Source organism: Pleurodeles waltl, chromosome 6 (assembly GCF_031143425.1).
Source record: "Pleurodeles waltl isolate 20211129_DDA chromosome 6, aPleWal1.hap1.20221129, whole genome shotgun sequence".
In the NCBI taxonomy this organism is placed as follows: Eukaryota; Metazoa; Chordata; class Amphibia; order Caudata; family Salamandridae; genus Pleurodeles; species Pleurodeles waltl.
In genome coordinates, this window is record NC_090445.1 from 1,195,879,070 (window position 1) to 1,195,899,368 (window position 20,299).

A 20,299-nucleotide genomic window follows, 5' to 3' on the forward strand; every position below is an offset into this window, starting at 1 on the left:
GAATATTAAATTAAACATTGTATTTAAAATGTTTCTTTCTGAATTATGTTATAAAGGTGTCCTAGGGAAAGAGCAGCAATTAGAAGTTAGGAGGCTGTGGTAGTTGATGAGAAGAGAGGAGGCACATACAATAGAGAATAGGGCGATTGCAGTTGAGCTGATTTCTAGCAAGGGTTCCTGGAGAGAGAGAACAGTTAAGGCTGTTGAACTGATAGATTGTATTACCGAATGAGAGGAACATATCATAGAGAATAACCAATTTGATTTCTTTCAAGACTATAATTCTTAGACTTTCTTTTTGGCTGGCTAGACTATTTCTATCAAAGTCTGTTACTGTATTCTTTATGAGTACTGATACCTTTTTACTGACCAGACTGAAGTGCTAGAGTGTTAGAATAGGGATAGATTTCAGGACACAGTTTATGCAATGTTCTATAAACAAAAGGATACAATTGATTATCTAAATAAAACAACAGGTTAAACTCTCCTTTGATTCTCATAGATATAAGTATTTGAGTAATAAAGGTTTGTATTACAGCCATTTATTCTATAAAATACTTTGAATAGGGCCACTCTGAGAGGGCTGCCATGTGTGTCAGTGAGAGTGTGGTCTTTGGGTGTATAACCATTTGTGTGTATAAATTGGATGTATTTGTGTGGGTGACTGCAAGCCTGTGTCATATGTAATTGCAGCACAGGGCATACCTTTTGCTACATGTGGCAAAGTTACCTGTATAACACAAACATACAATCCTTTTTTTTTTAAATGGAAGATATTTAAAGTGCCGAAAAATGTTCATAATATAGAAAAAAGTTCTGCACTTTAAACTTCTCTCATATAAATATGGCTGTATTTTTCGGTTATACTTATGGCACAGTGTCTACTGGCCACTGGGAGCAAGAGGTGTACTGTTTGTCAATGCCACACTTTGAAGTGGGAGAAAATTAAAATGGAAAGTTAAACATTAAGGTATCTTTTCCCCATTTAAAAGCATTCAGAAACATAATTTAATTCACAGCTCCAGTGTTGAGTTGACAAGGACTTTTATTTAAGAGTTAAATACCTCAGTGCTTTAGTTGTTCACCTCTGTGACCCATCCCCAGATTGGGTCATAAATCTGAATGAGCACTGCTCATTGTCAGGCCCTGCTATCTGCAGTCTGATGATAATAATGTAAAATAAACACAGCTTTTCCTTAACTTTAAAAGGAAAATATGACCTTGTGCTAATTTAAAAATTAACTCAAGGCTGTGAGCTACTCTGAAGATGTTTGGGATCTAGTGGTAGCTTGAAATCTTCCAGACACCTGTGCTATATCTTGAATTACATAAGTTCCACCTTCTAAATACAGTCATTCCAGCCACACTTCCATACTTCTGGGCTTAATAATAGCAGCACTATTGGCATGGGAACAGGTTACACTTGCTGTCTGTGCCTAGAGTTAGTATGGTTTGCAATGTGTGTACAATAAATATAAAGTTTGCTTTATATTTTTATAGTTTCTGAGATGAGGAGAGTACAGCTCAGTTGGATCAACACATGCATAAACAGTTTTACTATAGACTCCCTGCATTTTAATTGTCACTCCCTCACTTGCTGAACTTTTAATCTAACGTTTTTTTAAACATTTTTCCTAAAAAAAATGATAATGGCATTCCTGCACTAATTACAACAGGGAGATGTCAGCTAATATTCCTGGTTTAAAACATGAAGGAGGAATGTGTTTGATGGATGTTTCACAACTAAATACTGTTCTCTTTTTTTCCATGAGACTTATCTTAAAAATAGAATTAAAATGTGTAAGTCATCCTTGTACTGCATAAAGCATTCTAAATATTTAAGCAGTATTTTAAATCAACTGGTGAAGGAGCCCGGCCGAAAATAAAGCATTGAAATGTATTTTTATCTACAAGTGTTAACAGCACATTCTGTCCCCTGCCATGAGTTCACCCCAGAATAGAAATGAAGCATGGAATCTGGCATCAAATTTGTTTTGAGAACAAGAAACATGCATGTTGTTGCCCCTGGCACTCTGCAAACAAGAAATATGTTGCTACTGTTGCCTCCGACATATACAAATGTGATTTGTCATTATTTGAAAATGTTTTGCATTCTTGAAAACTGCCGTTATCCTGTCAATTCGACAAAGAGACATTTTAAGCTCTGGTCTGTGTAGCACACTGTGTAAATGTTGTAGTATTAATTGGCTGTCCACATGCTTTTTTTTTTTACTGTTTTGCTTTTCTTCTAGGACTTCGAAGAAACTCTCAGGTACAATATTACCTTTTGTGACTGAAAAGTTTTCAGAAGATTCGAATGTACACCTTCAATGGATAAAGTGATTTGGGGCTACAACAAAAGGTAGGAAAGCACTGTAAAAATGCTGCAATACAATAAATGTAATTTCGTGAGTTGATCACGTACAACTTTCCATAATGTGTGAAAGGTCATTCATTAGGACAGAACTGCAAACATTTGAAACACTTCAACGTTTATCATAAAATTAAAACATATTAAATGTGATACTTTTGGTCACCCCATCGCTCTCCCATCAACGCAAGCTTTCACCCCAAGCCATCTAGCTTAACTCATTCTTTTCACCTATCTCTCAATGACCTCCTGCCATTCCGAGTCTCTTTCTCACTTCTTTTTCCTAAGCATCCTCCAATGGCACCTCCTTCTGCTGCCCAAGCCCCTGCACTCGGTCTTCCTTTGCCTGTGCTCCCTCCCCCTTCTCAAAGGGGTGGATCCGCCTGCATCTGATTCTCCACCCCCTCAAACTACCGCCTAAACATTGCAACCTGTTCAACAATGCCAACCTGTCGGTACACATACCAACCAGCCTAAACCCTTTAGGTATTGTAAGGTGGATGGCGGCCAAACTCAGCACAGATCCCCTTGGTGGTGCGCAAGGAGTCAGGAAGAGGTTGTAACCCTTATATTAAAAACCCCACCTCCACCCACAACCTATCTATCCGTCCAGCCTGACAATACTTCCACAAAGTTTCCCAGGGGAAGGCTAGGCTGTGCCTCCATCTTCCCCAGGAACTTACTTGTAAGGTAATCACATGCCATACTCCATAATGTGTAAAAGGCCATTTATTAGAAATAATGCAAACATTTAAAACACTTCAACATTCATCATAACATCAAAACATTTTAAACGTGATCCCTTTCTTCACCCCACCTTTCCCCCATCATCCCAAGCTTTCACCTTTGAGCCATCTTGCTTCACTCATTCTTTTCACCTTTCTCTCAATGGCCTCTTTCCATTCCCAGTCTCTTTTGCACTTCGTTTTCCCAAGCATCCTCCATTGAAGCCTCCTTCTCCTGCCCCAGGCATCCAGCACACCGTCTTCCAATGCCTGTGCTCCCTTCCTCTCCTCCGAGGGGGGATCCACCTGCATCCAACTCTCCTCCCCCCCACTACTGCCACCTAGTAAAACCACAGAGGATGTTCTTCTGTAGCAGATGCTCACATTCCACAGCTCTCCTAGTAAATACCCCAATCCAACTTATAAAAAGCAATGCCCAAGTTAGAAAGATGAACCCCATCTGAACAAAGAAGCTCTGTTTCTTCTTTCTTGATAGCCTCATGTGCTACCACCTCAACGTTCTTCGCTAAACAGAACACCCTCCTCACACAGTTGAGTTTCCTCCTTGCCATGTCAATGGCCGCATGCTTAATCACCCCCTCCATTTCCTTTGAGGCACAAATTCAGTTCATACCAGGCAAGTCCCTGCCAATTTCTGTTTCAGTAAAAGTAAGTGGCAAGTATTGCATTAGAGTCAGCCCTGATAGTTGTACCAAATCATTTTCACCCAGGTGTATAACAAACCGCACAGCCCCATTTTGGTACCATGGTTCCCCAGAAACAGCAACAGATTGCCCCATCTCATGCCACTCTTCCCCCACCAGAGCACCTCATGCCTGTTGCTGGGCAATACCAGGTTTCATCCATATATCTGCCGATCCCCATACTTAGCTGACCAGTGAATAAAGAAATTTCCAACCATCCAAGTCACCATATTATGTCTCCCTGGGTGCATACACACATTAAGGGAAAATAAAGATTAGCGTGCATCATGAACCCCCTTTTTAGCACCAAGCCAATGCCCCCACTCTTTATTTCCACACATATCTCTCACAAATACCTACGCCTCCACCTACCAGTCCTGTAAATCCGAACCGTGCTGCCGCTTTTGCTGCCCCTATCCGGAAAGAGGGAGTCCCAATATTGTCAGGATTCTTACCCAGTTTCTTCAAGGCCCTACGTAGCACTGCCAACAGCTGAAACACCATGAACCTTGCAACATTTACTCGCCAGACATGCCTCCACCTTCTTGCAACCATATTCACTTTCCTCTCCCACCCTGATCAGTCTTGGATTTCCGCTGCCAGATCCCCAATTGGCCCTGTTCCAAGTGTATATGGCATGCAACACCCTTGGCTCACACCCTGACCCCAACAGTCTGGGCACCCTGAAAGCTCTAAAACATATCCACACATTCATAACTTGAACAAGACCACCTCAAACTTATTCTAGTCTTCAAGGTGCCTAATGTACTATGCCCTATCTCTGTTTACTAGAAGAGCAGTTCCAACGTTCACCATTGTGAACACTGTGCTCCGTCAAGCTTCACCTCCTCACCATGGTTAGACCCCATTGTGCACAATCACGCTTTTGTACACTCTGTCTCCTCTGCCAGCTTTACACAGTGGCCATTTAGAACACATGGCAATCCTAAACTTATTTTCCTTTGAAGAAAATAATTTATGCCAGAGTTTTAAATGCATTACACTCTTCTTGATACTAAAGAGCAAGAGAAGAGGGTACTAAAGAAGAATAGAGGGTACTAAATTGAGTATATAAAAAATAAAATAAATCTAGTGACAGAAGTCACTGGTTGCAGGTCTGAAACAGGTCTTTAAGATTCTATGCAAAATTTTCAAATGCTTTACTTGTCTGCACAATACCTTGAGGAGCCTATTAGCAGGCAGCAGCTGACTCAGTCCCTTATATCAGAAAATGTATCAGTCTTGATGACCATCAAGTCCACTTTATATTAAAAGGGTATCCCCAGATTTTCTATACAGAACCCCCAACATGAAATAAAAAAATAAAAGCAACCCAACACTTATGATCTTTAGGAAAGAGACAAAGCCCATCTTTTTCCAACTAGTGCAAAGTTCAGTTTAGCACACAATTATACTTTACTGGAGCTTAATATATATCTCAATTATGGTCATATATATATATATATATATATATATATATATATATATATATATATATATATATATATATATATCTCCAAACAAAACTCTTTTAGAGTTAGATTGATGCATAAATTATGTAAAAAAGAATAGAGAACTCCGGTAGTTCCCAGGTTTAGGTGGAGGGCAGGTACGGTATAGAGCACCCTACAACACTAGCGACACTCTAGATTTGCTCATCTCAAATGTCTGTTTCTCTAGCAAAAACTTTAAGCATATGATTAGCACAGTGCTCGAAAATGACAAAGTCTTCTGACATTTATACAGCAAAGTCTTTAAGCAGAGGATTAGCACAGTGCTATCCTTGCTGATATACATACATATACGTATATATATATATATATGTTTGTGTATATATATATATATATATATATATATATATATATATATAATACCTCCAGGTATAGTTAGGACCTAGTTTCCATTGGAAAAAAAACTTTTTTTACTTGCTATATCTTTGGTCTAAATCACTTCAGCAGTTTATTAGTTATTTAATGAAAACAAAATGTGTATCTATAGTAATGCGAATCCTCTGCAGATTCGGAAGAAAAGCAAGGCCCTGATTGGCTGGCCGTAACCTGACAGAAAAGTTTTGCCCACCGCTTTGTTTCTTGCATTGCCTGGGGTGTGGGAAAAAACATTGCAAAAACATATAAGGGGTCAGGATACAAGTATCCTGACCCAATAGGACACATGGAGGGCGTCCCTGGGCACAAAATTGCCCTTTTTTGCAGGTGATTTGTGGATCCGCAAATCCTCCTTGGATCCTCCTCAAATCCATGGAAAAAGCAATGCCTTTATTGGCTGGCTGCAACCTGACGGAATTATTAACTTGTGTGTTAACAAAAAAAATAGAAATTCACTGACAAAGCCAAAGGTTATAGGGACATTATAGTTGGGTTGATGTTTTACCCATACAAAACCATTGGAACTCAACAGTTATAATTATACTTATACTTATGTGAAGAAACTATAACTCATGCCACAAAGTAACTTCCTGGTTTATGTGTCAAGTTGGCTTTAACATATCTGGATTTCTGTAAGAAGGCATACTTAATATATTCATCCTCAGCAATATCATCGATGCAAGTATTCACTTGAGTACAGTTTCCCTGACTAAATTTGAGACAAAGTCCTCTGGGACGATGTTACTCCATTTGAGCGTAATGCTGTTTTATGAAACTACCTCAAAAGCAATACTGCAGTTTACACTTCTGCTTTATAGTCTATTGTTCTGGCAAATTATATTAATCCTTTGTTCATTAAAGGCACTAAGGCCATTTAAATGTGTCTTCAACTTTGCAGTTAGGGAACCAAACACACGTGCCACTAAAATAAAGTCTATAGTCGAGCTGCAGTCTCCGCCTATATAGGTGCACTTAAATGGCACCTACGGGTCAGATACCTCATTGACGAAAGGCAGATCATAGTCAAAGTTAAAGAGGGTGCTGCTTAGTTTTTCACCATACATGTAATGTTCAGATAAGCCTTAGCCGGGTGATCTACATATCTGCATATTTCTTTGGCCGGGTGTGAACAAAGGTGACTATTAAAGTCTCCCCCTCCCCAGGCACTATCTGGTTCCCTTTGCCTTTCTTGAAATAGTAAGCTTCCAATTTGTTCACATTTTTCTCAATAACTATAGCTTTTTCTGAGGTAAAGGTATTATTGTATTGTAATAAAAAATTTAGTAATGAAAATATACAAATGATGTAACTAGTAATTTCTACACCAATAACCTGGAAATAAGGTGAATTCAGTTTCTTATAAAAAAAAAAACTTTACCCGATAATGAGGTAGTAATATGAGTTATAAGACCCCCCCCCATCTTTCACTGTCTGGGAAGCAACTGCTGGTGAATAGAAAGTAGTGTAGCCATTTATGTGGTAGCCCTCAACAGCCTAGGTTTCCTGAAAACACAGGATCTCAAAGCCCTTAACATATAAAAGCCAGTCATGGCTTTGGATTTTACTCCTAATCCCAGCTATGTTCCAAAGTATAAGACGTCCGGTGTTTTAGCATAATTAGAAAAGGGATCATCATTACAAGCTGCTGTCTGATTCTTATTCACAATCATTGGATCCCAACTAACAATGTTCTGACAGGTAACCACTTGTAACTCTGTTTGATTTAATTCATTAGTGCTGAGAACTGGCTGATTCATATTCCTTAGTCCACCATTAACAATGTTCTGGCAAATAGCCATTTGTAATTCCATGGGTCTGAACATGTCCACATTATGGCTGATACAATCATGATTATGCAATAAAGTAATTCACAGACATTTGCTCCTCTGGCTTCTAGGTGATAAATCATGGTCAGATTGTTGGTTACAAAGTCAATGATTTATATCCATATCCCCATGACTCAGTCTCCGATACTAAATAATTGTGTGCGTGTCATCTGAAACAAAAGGTTTATAGAAAAAGCTAAGGGGTACAACGCTAATCCTTGTGTTCTTCACCCATCCCCTCTGAGACAATGAAAAACTTGCCTGACCAAGTAAGGCAATCTGAAATTCGATATAATGCAATCGCCTGTGTCGATTTTTAGGCTCCAACCCACCCAGCTTACCTTGCAGATCATATTTAGGTCACTGAATAGCTGGGTAGTAAGACCTGTTCTATGTCCTAACCAATTGATAGATTTATTTCTGAGACCCTGCCAGGATTCCCTTTGATTGGCCTCAAGAAGCAGGGCATTCTTCAATATAATTACAAATGGTGTGGCCTCTGCTGGAAGGTCCAGTTTAGATTGATTTCTAGGGGCACAGACTTTATCTTATTTTCCAGTTCAAAAGGTTCCCCTCTTTTATATAGATTTCCCTCCCTCCATTGTGTATACTGTAATAAGGGGCTAGCACCCTTGGCCTTAGCTTTACCTGAATCTTTTTGCTTCAATTCATCAGCCAAGGCATTGACTGCCCCATGCTAATGAATAGTTCTGTTATCATCCCTCTGAGGACACAGGAACATCTTGTCTTTCTGTAATGCCAAAAGGCAGATATTGCCAGTGTTCTCAACCTCCTGTAGCCTATACAGGATTAAATCTAGTGAGCTTCGGACCAAAAGCTGCAGACCTTCCAGGGACCTTTGGAGTGACTTATGACCTCTTTGGGTTGTCATTTTTTGTCTTAACATTTTTCTTGTTACTATGGCCCTTCAGATTGCCAGTCTTCTTAGTATTAATGATTTCTGAGGAAATATCAGGCTCTTTGTTAGATAAACAAACAGATGTTTTCCTTTTCCATTTTAATGGGGGAGGGTGAGTTGTTTCAGATACATTTAAAATGTAGGTTGTCTATTCTTAGTGGCTTATTAAACACACATGGATTAGAAGGTACCTTTACTGTCACGGCCTTTTCTCTGACTTGTGGATTTGGCATAGGGGTTGCTCAGGGAGTCTCAGAAAGGTCTTTCAATTAATTTTGCACTGTTGTTAAACGTTTTTTTGTGTACCTAATCTCTCTTTGAATCACATCCATGTCGTTGGTCAAATAAGGTGTAATAGAGTTTTATGTTTTACCTGGAATACTAACCTGCTGGGTATCGATTTTTCTTTTGCTCACTGCACAACTTTGAGTGCCTCAAATAACAACTGGATGACATAACTAAGAGAGTAGGCATAGTCCAGCCTCTTCCAGGTTCTGACGGACACAGGTGGGCTTGCTCTTGCCCAGTTTTCACCTGTGCATGTGCCGGGGCGTGCCCTGCGCACACCAAACACAGCTGGGAGTTGGCAAATGTTTTATAGCACAGTGTTTGTGCTCAATGGTCTCAAGCAGCTTCCAGTGTCTCATGGGACTCATAGTTTCTCTTTCCTCCAATCAAAGACTCCCATGCATTGGGGTGAGGACACGCCCTTTATAGCGTGGTGTTTGTGGAGCCCCTCCCTGCCTAAAGGTCTCTAGCGAACTACAGGGTCTCATGGGACTCGTTCCTCCTCGCTCCAAATTAAAGTGTTAATGTTTCCATAGGATCTTTAGATACAGCTACAGCCCAAATGTCTGAACAAGCTTATACCAAATGTGGCAGAAAGCTTGATCTTGGTCCAGAAAGAGTGATTTTTGTGATTTGGTTTAATTAATGCTATAAACAATTGTATATTTCACGCTGTGTAATATCTGCAGGGCTGACTGACCTTACGGAGACAGCCGATTAGCTGCCACCGCATCAACAATAATGTGGCACAACCATCTTAGGATTCAGTCCCGAATCCTAAAAAAAAAAGTTAAAAAAAGACTTAAAAGGGCAGGGTAGGGATACACTGCCCCTATAGGCCTGGTGGTGGGATTCCAGAGGAACCCTGCCTGAGGCTAAACACATTTTTTTCACAGTTTGGCTGCAAATTTGTGCGGTGTCCCCAAGAGATAACTATTACTGGTGAATTTCAGTGGCGTTGGTTAAAATGGCATGCTTTATTTAAAGTTTTGCTGCAAATTTGTGCAGGATCCGCAAGAGATAACTATAACTGGTGAGTTTTAGTGTTGTTTGGTTAAAATGGCATGTTTTATTTAATAAATTCACCTAACTATAACATCCCTGTTGGTAAGCTCTTTCTGCGGGGTCACCCCCAACAGTTTTGCCTTTTCCTTCCACTTTTGCTGAATTGTTTTTGTTGGCCTTAGGACTATGAGCACTTTACTGACCAGTGCTAAAGTGTATGTGCTCTCTCCCTAAAACATACTTTGATTGGTACATACCTAATTGACATATTTAATTTACTTATAAGTCCCTAGTAGTAAGTACTACATGTGTTCAGGTCCTGTAAATTAAATGCTATTAGTAGGACTGCAGCACTGCTTGTGCCCCTAATACATGTAGCCCTTAAACAATTCTTAGGCATGCCACTGCTGAGCCTATATGGGCATGTTACACTGCCATGTCGACTTGGCATTTAAACCTTCTTGCCAAACCTTAAACTTCCTTTTTATTATATATAAGTTGTCCCTAAGGTAGGCTCTAGATAGCCCATAGGACAGGGTGCTATGTAATTAAAAGGCAGGATATATACTTATAAGTTTTACATGTCCTGATAGTGAAAAACTGTCAAATTTGTTTTTTACCACTGTGACGGCTACCCCTCTCATAGGTTAACATTGAACATTCCTTATTACATTTAATAAAGTCTAATTCCTAATTGAGAAGGAGTAGACTCATCATGTTGTAATAATAAATCCTCCTTATTGGTAAAGGCAGATTTACTATTACAATTTTGAAAATGCCTCTTTTAGAAAGTTGGCATTTTCTTACTTTTAGGCCTGTCTGCCTGCAGCCTGTCTCTAATATGTATTTGAGCTGGGATGATAGCTGGCTCCCTGCATTCCCTCTAGATAGCCTCATACAGATGGAAAGTATATGTGACTCAGTGGCCATCTGCATGTTGATGGGTCGTCCTGGGCAGGATGGGAGGGAGGAGCTGACATCTGAATAAACAGTGCCCTGCTCCCACACGAAGGACAGCTGAGCCTCATGTAGTGAGTCTGGTTCCCCACTTCAAACGCACAACTCGATATTAACTACTGGACCTCTGACCATACCAAGCAGTACACTTCTGAACCTGTGAAGAAGAACTGCTGTGCTGCTACAAGGACTGCCACTCTGGACTGCTGCTCTGGCAGAACTTATTTTCTGCTGTGCTGCCGTGCTGTCTTCTGCTGTGCTGCAGAAGGACTGGACCAATCTCACTTGAACCCAGTGTGACTCCAAGGGCTTTCTGGCTTGCCTCCTGTTTTGAGTTCTTGGGGACATCAAAAAACTTCATTCATCTGTGCTACAGCCTCTAGACTCTGCCAACTGTGAGTCCTGACCTGCCAAGTCACTGTCACTGCACCGATCGAAACCACCGCATCTCTCCTCAATGCTTCATCACTCCATATAAGGACATCGCAGCACCAACTGCGCAACCTAGGATTGATAGATTGCCTTTGCCGTGCCGGCTGCGCAGCTCCTTGACAGCACATCACCTTTTTTGCAAAAGGTTGACACCGCATCACAAGAATATCAAATCAGCGACTTCGATGGTGGCGCATCTCCAATTGCTCGGATTGTAAAAGACGCATTGCCTGCTCCCCGCATCAGCTCTTCGACGTCAACACAACCCTCCATGCAAGGTAATCTTTCAGAGTGACAAGGTTGCTCCTGGTAGCCAGCCCACACTCCATCGGAGTTGGCCTGAACATTTCGATTTACCCCGGTCTAGTGTGACCAGATAGCCCAGGTTGCCGCTTTAAGCTTTAAAGCGCTATATTTGCAGATATTCTTTAAAAATTAATATCTCGACTTCTACTCATTGGATTTTTGTTATTTTGGGCTTGTTTTACTAATAAAAGTATAATATATTATTTAACTTGGTGGACATCTTCTTGTTGTGTTTTCACTATATTACTGTTGTGAGTGTTGCACAAATACTTTACACATTGCTTCGTAAGTTAAGCCTGCCAGCTCTGTGCCAAGTTACCAGAGGGAGAGCACATGTTAACTTATGGTGTGTAACTGACTGAAACACACATAAAACAAATGTGCCCTTGTTACAAAAAAGCCCTCAAGTAACTATAACTCGTGCCCTAAGGTAACTATATCTTGCGCCCCCGCCATGCATAGTTCTTTTAGTCAAAAATGTTACTGCAAATATTACATTGATTTTATCAATGATGTGTCAAGGATGTCATGAGTGCCGTAATTTGTGGGGTAATTAGCCGTGCATGGTAAAGGTGCGAGTTATAGTTACCTTAGGGCACGAGTTATAGTTACTTGAGATAACCATAAGTGTAAATTTCTATGTTTTTGTACGAGCATATTCAAAACCTAACTATAAAATCCCTGTAACCTCTGTTTTTTTCAGTGAATTCCAATGTTTTTTTTTTAACATGAAGTAGTCTCCATTACTATACGTTAATCCAACCACTGTAGTGCACAGCTTTTGGCCATGAATGTAGTAATTGGCCTTATAACCACCCAACCTTGCTCCGCTTGCGGCCTTAGTCCATGCGTGTTGGGGTTAGTCACAAGGCCTGACATCAGGGCACAGGCCTGGTGGCCAACCACCCAACCCTGAGAGAAAGAGAGAGGGAGAAAGAGAGAGTACATGAGTGATTCAGAGAGACAGCGATTTAGGCTTTGATGAATGATATACATAGAACAAGATATTTTAGGACAAATCAAAAAGAAAATGTATTTGTCATTTAAAACGAGTGAGCTCACCTTTCAATATGAACCTTTAACTTTTGAAATTTAAATTAAAGAAGGAAAAATACCACAGACACACCTGGAGTAAAATCCTCAACTTGCAATATGAGGGTACATGACCTTAACCATTACACCACAGGTGACACCTTACCCTGCTGCTTCCAGACATACCGATGATATTCAACCCACACATGTGATAGGAAAGAAATATGAATGTTCCATCACTAGTGAGGTTCAACAGTCAAAACACTAGTGAATAAACAAACACAGTGCCAAGCAATAGTAGGATTTGAACCTTCAGCCTTCTGAGTGACAGCACTATACCATGATAATTAGGCCGGATGGGCCTCTGTTCTGCTCTGCACCCAAAAGTAACTATAACATTTGTACCAAACATCTTGCTAGTTTGACGCTTTGAAGTCATTGCATGGAGAGACCACTGCAATGAAAATCTCTCTCTCTCTTTTCCTTCCCAATATAGGATGGAAGAGAGGCGGAGAGAGTGATTAGACAACGGGGGAGTTTTGGGGCCCCTGCGGTCCTAGCCAGCTCCCCACATTATGCGGGAGCCGGCATTGCTCCCCCAAGCAGAGAGCTGCTTTGAATAGCAGCTCCCTGCTTGCGGGAGCAATGTTTTCATCTGTTTCCCTGCATGCATATTCGCATGCAGGGAAACAGATAAAGAAATTCACTTTCTGCAAGTGAGATGGCTGCCAACTGTTTGACAGCTCTCACTTGCAGAAAGGGAAGTGTTTGCTCTGACTTGGTGGGGGCTGTCAAATCTCCCACCAAGTAAGAGCAATCAGCGGTGTCCCGGGGGTGGGCACCCCAAGACAAAGCAGGAGCTGGCCCTGGGGGGTGGTGGTCCCCAAGGTCATCAGTGGCTCCTCAAGGGGGCCACGTGGACCCCTCCCAAAGAGTTTTGCCCAAGGGAGGTGGTGGTCCCCCAGGCTGCAGGTGGGGGCTCCAACATTGCTTTTAATTAAAGCCCTGCGGAAGTGGCATCCCTGGGCTGTGGAAGGCCACAGGCCCACATACTTTATTTGTTTAAAACCTCGGGTAGGTGGCAGTTCTCAGGGCTTCAGTGGAGCCAGGGGACCCAGGCGACCCCCTTGTGTTTCATTTGATCAAAGCAACAGGGAGATGGCGGTCCCCGGGGTTGTGGGGGGCCTGGCGCACCCTCCACTATAAAAATTGGCAGTGCCCCAGGACTTTGTCCACCTGGGGGCTTCAGAATTAACAAGCGTGGAAGCCTTCGCTTTATTATTTTCCAATTTTTGCCAGATCCGCTGCGACTCGTGGCGAGAATAAAAAAATGCTTTTTAGCTCTGAGGAGGTCCCTGTTGGATCCTAGCACCAGAACTATGGGTCATGGGGTGCCTACCATGGCTCCTTTAGGTTTTTGACATCTTCATTTCTGCCAAGATGGCTGCCAACACTGCCTTGCTGAAGTGTTGCCAGCCAATCAGATCTCTGATTCGTGCCCCATTATATATAAATTTGGATTCTCTTTAGTTTCTCAAAAACTACTGAATAGATTTAAACCAAATAACAAAAAGGGCACTTTCTGGACCAAGAGCTACCATTCTGCCAAATGTGGTGTAATTCCATCCAGTGGTTCGGGCTATCACTGTTCAAAATCCGTATGGAAAAATGAATGGCGAAAAAGCGTTTAGGCCCACATTTTTCTCGGCCTCTGTTTGACGAATCACCCTAAAACTTTCCAGACAGAGCTGAAGTGAGCATCAGTTTTTATTTTGAAACTTTCATGGAGATTCATCAAAGGTCGCCAAAGTTATTAGCAAAACAAAAAACTATTTTTCTATAGAAACTGGGTCCTAATTAGAACTACCTAGAGGTGGCAACTGCCACTAGGTAATATATATATATATATATATATATATACACACACATACTGAAAAAACTAAGGATAAAGTGGAATTATAGTCAGGTGTAATAAGAAGGTCTTAACATTTGTTAAAAAAAACACAAATATTCACTGAAAAACACAAAGGTTAAAGTGATGTTTTGATTGAAATGATATATGAACTAACATTCAAAAACTGAAAAAGCACAGAAATTTGACAGTTATAGTTTATTCAACTAACTATACCTTGCACCACCTGCCAATCACTGTTTATGACCTCACATATTACATGACTCATGCATTATGCCATACCTCATGCCATATGAAATGTCATCACTAACGACATCCTCCTTGATACTCCTATTCACCTTACTCCATGAATCCTTAAATCATTTTTAAAAAGCTGGTAGCAAAAGGCCCACAGTCATACATAGCACAAAACTATATCTATCTATATAACGAACGAGGATGCTTAGTCACCCAAAGGTCATTCATATTTTATTCGTTTTGCAGAATAGCAATTACACTGATAATCTGACCTTCGACTCGGAAGGTAAAACAAGAACTGTAATGGTACTCAGAAAAAGAGTGTGCGAACACTTCTAATTCTTTTACAAATACAATCCACCTGCCTTGTGAATATTAATGGAGCTGGATTGCGACTCCCTGTGAAAAGTAGTGAATGCCTGGGAGGCGGACTGTATGGGACAACAGGCTCGCGTCCCAGCATTCACATTTATAATGCACCTACATTCTGACCTCTAATCCATTAAAGAAGCAGTAGTCATAACGCAACACAATCGTGGCACATTGTGAGTATGAATTTCGGGAGTGCATGCAGCAGTATTTGGGGCTATTATCTGTAACTCCAGATATTTGCAACTTACACAAGTAGAATGTAAATGATCAAATATCACCCACTTATACATTGTGTATGGTTACCGCTTGGCCTCAGCATGTGGTAATGACTCCTAGTATACAAACATTGATGGATGGAATGCTTCAATTAATCTCAGCCAATGGTAAATAGTTGGGGCTGCATCCAAGTGCATCGTTAGTTTGCAGGAGCAGGGTCAAGACCAATTTGTATATAGCTGGGTCCAAACTGAGGTGGCATGGTGAGCAAAATAATGATGGACAAGGATGTGGCCCTGAGTAATTATGAGTGGCTGGTATTAATTCAAATATTCCATCCAGCACTTTTTTTCCATGATTCAGTGTTTCGTCTTTGAACGTTAGCATTACTTGGCTCTCCTGTCTTCCTTTATCCCGCCATATGTTCCTAAGTGTCCGCTGTGCTTTGCTTCTCTGTGACTGTTGTCTTGTGCTTGTTCTTTATGTGCTTCACCTAGTTTTCATTCCTTTCAGCTACTCTCGCCAAGGCTTTCGAAAAAACTTTATTTTTCGGTAACCTCAACCCCCTTGCTGTCTTAATTCACCACCTTGTGGAAAGATCTTTTGTTACACACTTGTTATCAGGTTTAGCCTGGATTTCATGAATTATCTTTTGCAACCAATTTTGTACTGTTAATTGTATATCTATGTGCTTTGGATAGTAACACTATAATAAATACATCAATCAATGAAATCAAATAAGTAAATGAATACATTGTGCAAGACATGTCTATTTCATATTCACTATTACAAACAAGAAAAATACTCTGAGATGATGTATGTACCTGGTTTTTCTAAGGGAACTTGCAAGAGATGCAGGAAAGGTGCAAAACTAGTCAATAATTATTACATTCGAAATGCTAGTAGAGAGTCATTAATTAATTAGCCTGAATGACTAGATTCTAAATACAAAACATAATTGTAATGATGTAACAACTGTTTTTGACAAAGGCTCGTACCCACTGTTACTATCATAGAGGAATTCCGGGTTTCTAAAGATGGGTTGTCTGAGAGCCTGAGTGCAATAATGGAAAGCGGGGAGCACAGCTTCTGGAAGGGAGGGAATTGAAGGAGAGAGTGAGGGAGAGAGGGAGGCGGTGGCAGGAGGTGTTTTTTTTAACATTTGGGACAGTTATGTGTGGGTCCTCTGACCCTGCATATCAGTTGAAAACAGGAGCAGATGATTTTGGGGGCTGTACATAACATAAAATTATAGATGGGTAAAAAGTGAACTACTGGTGATGTTTACTGAGGGATTCTGAGACACACCATAGGCAATTTGAGCTTTGCTCTAGTTTATTATCTGTAACTCACAACCCCTCAGTTAAACATATTCTTGTAATTCACTGTGACACATCTGCAATTCTATATTTAATCACATAACCCTAAATCTGGAATGAATATACCAGAGCTCAGGAATAAAAGTAAATATCAGGAAATCATATAACCCTTCCCCTACTTACACTCAGTATACAGTGGCAGGTGCAATTGAGACCAAAACATAAACAGGAATAAAGACAAGTGAAAACAGGGATAGCATTGAAAGCATATAATAATGGCATATTACAGACAGTACCCTTCAGAAATAAATGTGAGCAAGCATACAGTTGTTTTATTATAAATGGTAAGGTTATAAAAAAAATGAATGTTAAACAAACTACTACACAGATTCTCAGATTCTGATGAATAACGATTTGAAAATGGGGGTCTGTATGTTTATATCGAATATTAACAGTGAACTAATTTCAAAATTAGAAGTTGCTCTCGTCTGAAGATGGCTTTGCCAGTTTCATAATAATAGTGACCCCTAGCACAATTCAAGCATATAATAGAGAAGGCAAATAAAAAAGTATCCAAATAGGTATATACCCCAGTTTTGATTGAGTGATGAGTCTAAATTAGGAACAAAGTGAGAGATTCGTTTTCTCAAGGATGTCTCTGACATTCTATACAATAAAGAAGTATGCATAGGAAGCTTCTTAATTATGCACCCCTTGTAGATTACCATATCGATCTTCAATTAGAAATTGCCAAATACAAAACAGTGCTGGAAAGAAGTAAACATCTTGACTTAGGAAAATGTTAAATCAATAATCAGCCAATAATCAAATGTCTCTATTAAACCTTCATAACAGCGGCTACTGGTGGGTAACAAAAGAAACAGATAGTAAATTGTGAATGTGGACATATAGCCATGCAAGCAAGGCCTCAGTAAAAGGTAATCATCAAGTTAACACTATAAAATCTAATTTTCAAATGTGACAATCATTATACACCTATAAAATGAGACAATTAAACACATTCATTTAGGATAGAAAATAATTAGCAATTTTGGGATGCATGAATGGTAAGAGGTACAAATTCCTTGACAAAAAGATTTTTTCATAACATCGTGTGCAGAGATTGGGAAATGCCTGCGAGATCCAATTAATTGGCCATGCTTGAACAAATCTGTGTCCCCGACATTTATGGGGATTCTGGCACTTATACATTGGGAGTGACACAAGCTTGTAAATGTCTCAGCTTTAACTGAAAAGGTGAACAACTAATTTATACTATCTTCGTATAGGTGTACATTTTGCACAAATTAGAAGATGCCAACATTGCTAAGATCTTTTATAAATTCTTAATCTCATTGAGGAAGATATTTTTTATGTGGATTCAACTAAATTCAACTAAATAGAGTCTGCACAAGAAGAATTCATCATATCAGCTAAGATTGAATGCCTAAATTACCCAGTTGGAAAGTTAGTATGTTTAGAATTTGTGGACATAACAAATCTGTGCAGCATAAGTGTAAAGTTAGTGTGTGAGTTGACTGTTGGTGTATGATGAGTGTGAAGGTAAACAGTATCTACAAGTGTATACGTTTCAATCAGATTCAATATTTGAAAACTTGGCTTAATAGAGTGTCACTGAAGAGGATTCAAGTTAAAATGAATTACATTAACAAGTCAATGAAGTCTTTATTCGATATTTCATCATAAAAGACATGCTACACGTCATAATACTTATAAAATTATCAGTACTAACGATTAAAACAATAAATACAATATTTCATAAAAGCTACTAAGAACGTATTAAATCTATCTAATGCTTCATTTGTTAAATATTTTAACATATTAAAAAAAGAAGTACATTACTTTAAAAACTCAGTTCTAAAGTTCAAGATAATTTACTTATCTAAAACATATAGCTGTTTTAATAGTTCAGAACGAATTATCCATGCCCACCCCAGGAATTTGGCCACCCCTATTGCTATAGTAGGTGAAAGATCAGTTTTAAGGATCCTACAAGCAGTCTCGGCCGATTGTGTGCCCAGACTTTTGCATAGGGGTACCAACCACTTCTTCCTTGGGGCAGCATATAATGGACAGACAAAAAACAAATGGCTCACATTTTCCCGCATTTCAGTACACAATGGGCAATTATCTGGGCCTCCAGTGCCCCAGGTTGAGGTTAAACACCTTAATGGTATTGAGCCCACTCTAACTTGGTGATATAATTTGCGGTCCATAGGTTTCGAAATAACATCCCAGTACTTTTCAATTGCAGAGACATCTTTCACGTGAACAAATGTTGTTGTAAGGGAACTACCTATAAGGGATGAGTGTCTTATGCCTACCACCCATTCCCAATATAGTTGTTTCAGCTCTTTTTTTGAAGGAAAAGTAGCTGAGTCTGGGTTGTGCCAAAGGGCACCTAAACCCATGGCACAAAGGGTGGTTCTAACACCCTTAAACCAACCAATCTTATCGGATCCTAGGGTGTCCCTTACCTCGAGGCATGCTTTCGCATATAATAACAGCTCTGGTGTAGACCACAACCTCCGCCAGAAGGCCAAGGGCCGAAATCTGGCTTGATCTTCCACCGGTTGGAGCCCAAGATCATAAAGGAGCGGGATGCGTGGGGATGACCTCGGAAGACCAACCGCCCCTCTTGTAAATCTATTTTGGGCCAGCATCAGTCGGTCCAGATTGCTATAACCCCAAAGCTCTGCCCCATACAAGACTGAGGGAAGAATTTTTGACCCATAGATTTCCATAAGTGGGGACATCGGGCGGGTAAATGATCTTTTATATTCCTTAAGAAGGGCACCGACTAATTGAACATGTTTAAGTGCTTGGATATCAATCTGGGGTTTCCAACTAAAATTATCACTAAAATGCACACCCAGATATGTAAATTCATTAGTTTGCTCAAGAATAGCACCACCCATTTTAACCCTTGCCACAGTTTGTGTTTGACCTCTTAGTACCATGAATTTTGTTTTAGAAACATTTACTTCTAGCTCATGCTCGTCACAAAATAACTCAAATCTGAGTAGGGCCTGCTGGAGCCCTTGCCTTGTCTTTGATAATAACAAGGTATCATCCGCGAACATGAGCAATGGTACTTTCATTCCCGCTATCTGGGGAGCATCCGTGGGATGTGTTGCAAAATATTTGGTAACCCCGTTAATAAACAGGGAAAACAAAGTGGGAGCCAGGACACATCCTTGTCTAACACCTTTCAAAACATGAAACCTGTCCGTAACCTTGCCAGGCTTACCCCAGCGGACTTGGGCATAAGTGTATGCATGAAGATTCATTAAGAGTCGCACTAGAGCCCTGGGCATTCCCTGTTCCAGTATGCAATCCCATAATTTAGTCCTAGGGACCAAGTCGAATGCAGATCTTAAATCCACAAAAGCTGCATACAACTTGCCCTTACCCAAAAAAACTGTTTTCCAATATAAAAGGGCAAAACGAAAGGCTTGATCAAGGGTGCTTACATGAGGTCTAAAACCCGCCTGCAACGGAGTCAAAATATCTGAGTCTGTTATCCATTCCTGTATCCTCCCTAAAATGAGGCGCGCTATGATTTTTTGGATCGCATCAATAAGGCTGATAGGCCAGTAATTTGAGGGTACTGAGCGATCGCCTTTCTTGTATATAGGAAGGATTTCTGCCCCATACCATGAGTCAGGAATTTTAGCGCCTGCTGCAACTGCATTCACCAGGTGGAGTATATAAGGTACCCACAGGACCTGGTCTTCCAAAAAAATGTCAGCTGGAATACCATTTGGGCCA

The 20,299-nt window shown here is 40.3% G+C and overlaps 1 long non-coding RNA gene across 1 annotated transcript in view; it reads left to right on the forward strand.

Annotated features, from left to right (window-relative positions):
• The window catches only part of LOC138300737 (uncharacterized), a 1,159,497-nt gene that overhangs the window by 1,007,083 nt on the left and 132,115 nt on the right, over positions 1–20,299 (forward strand). Inside the window, exon 4 of the long non-coding RNA XR_011204994.1 lies at positions 2,253–2,362. This is a non-coding gene — a long non-coding RNA (uncharacterized lncRNA). The remainder of the gene's footprint in view (positions 1–2,252; positions 2,363–20,299) is intronic.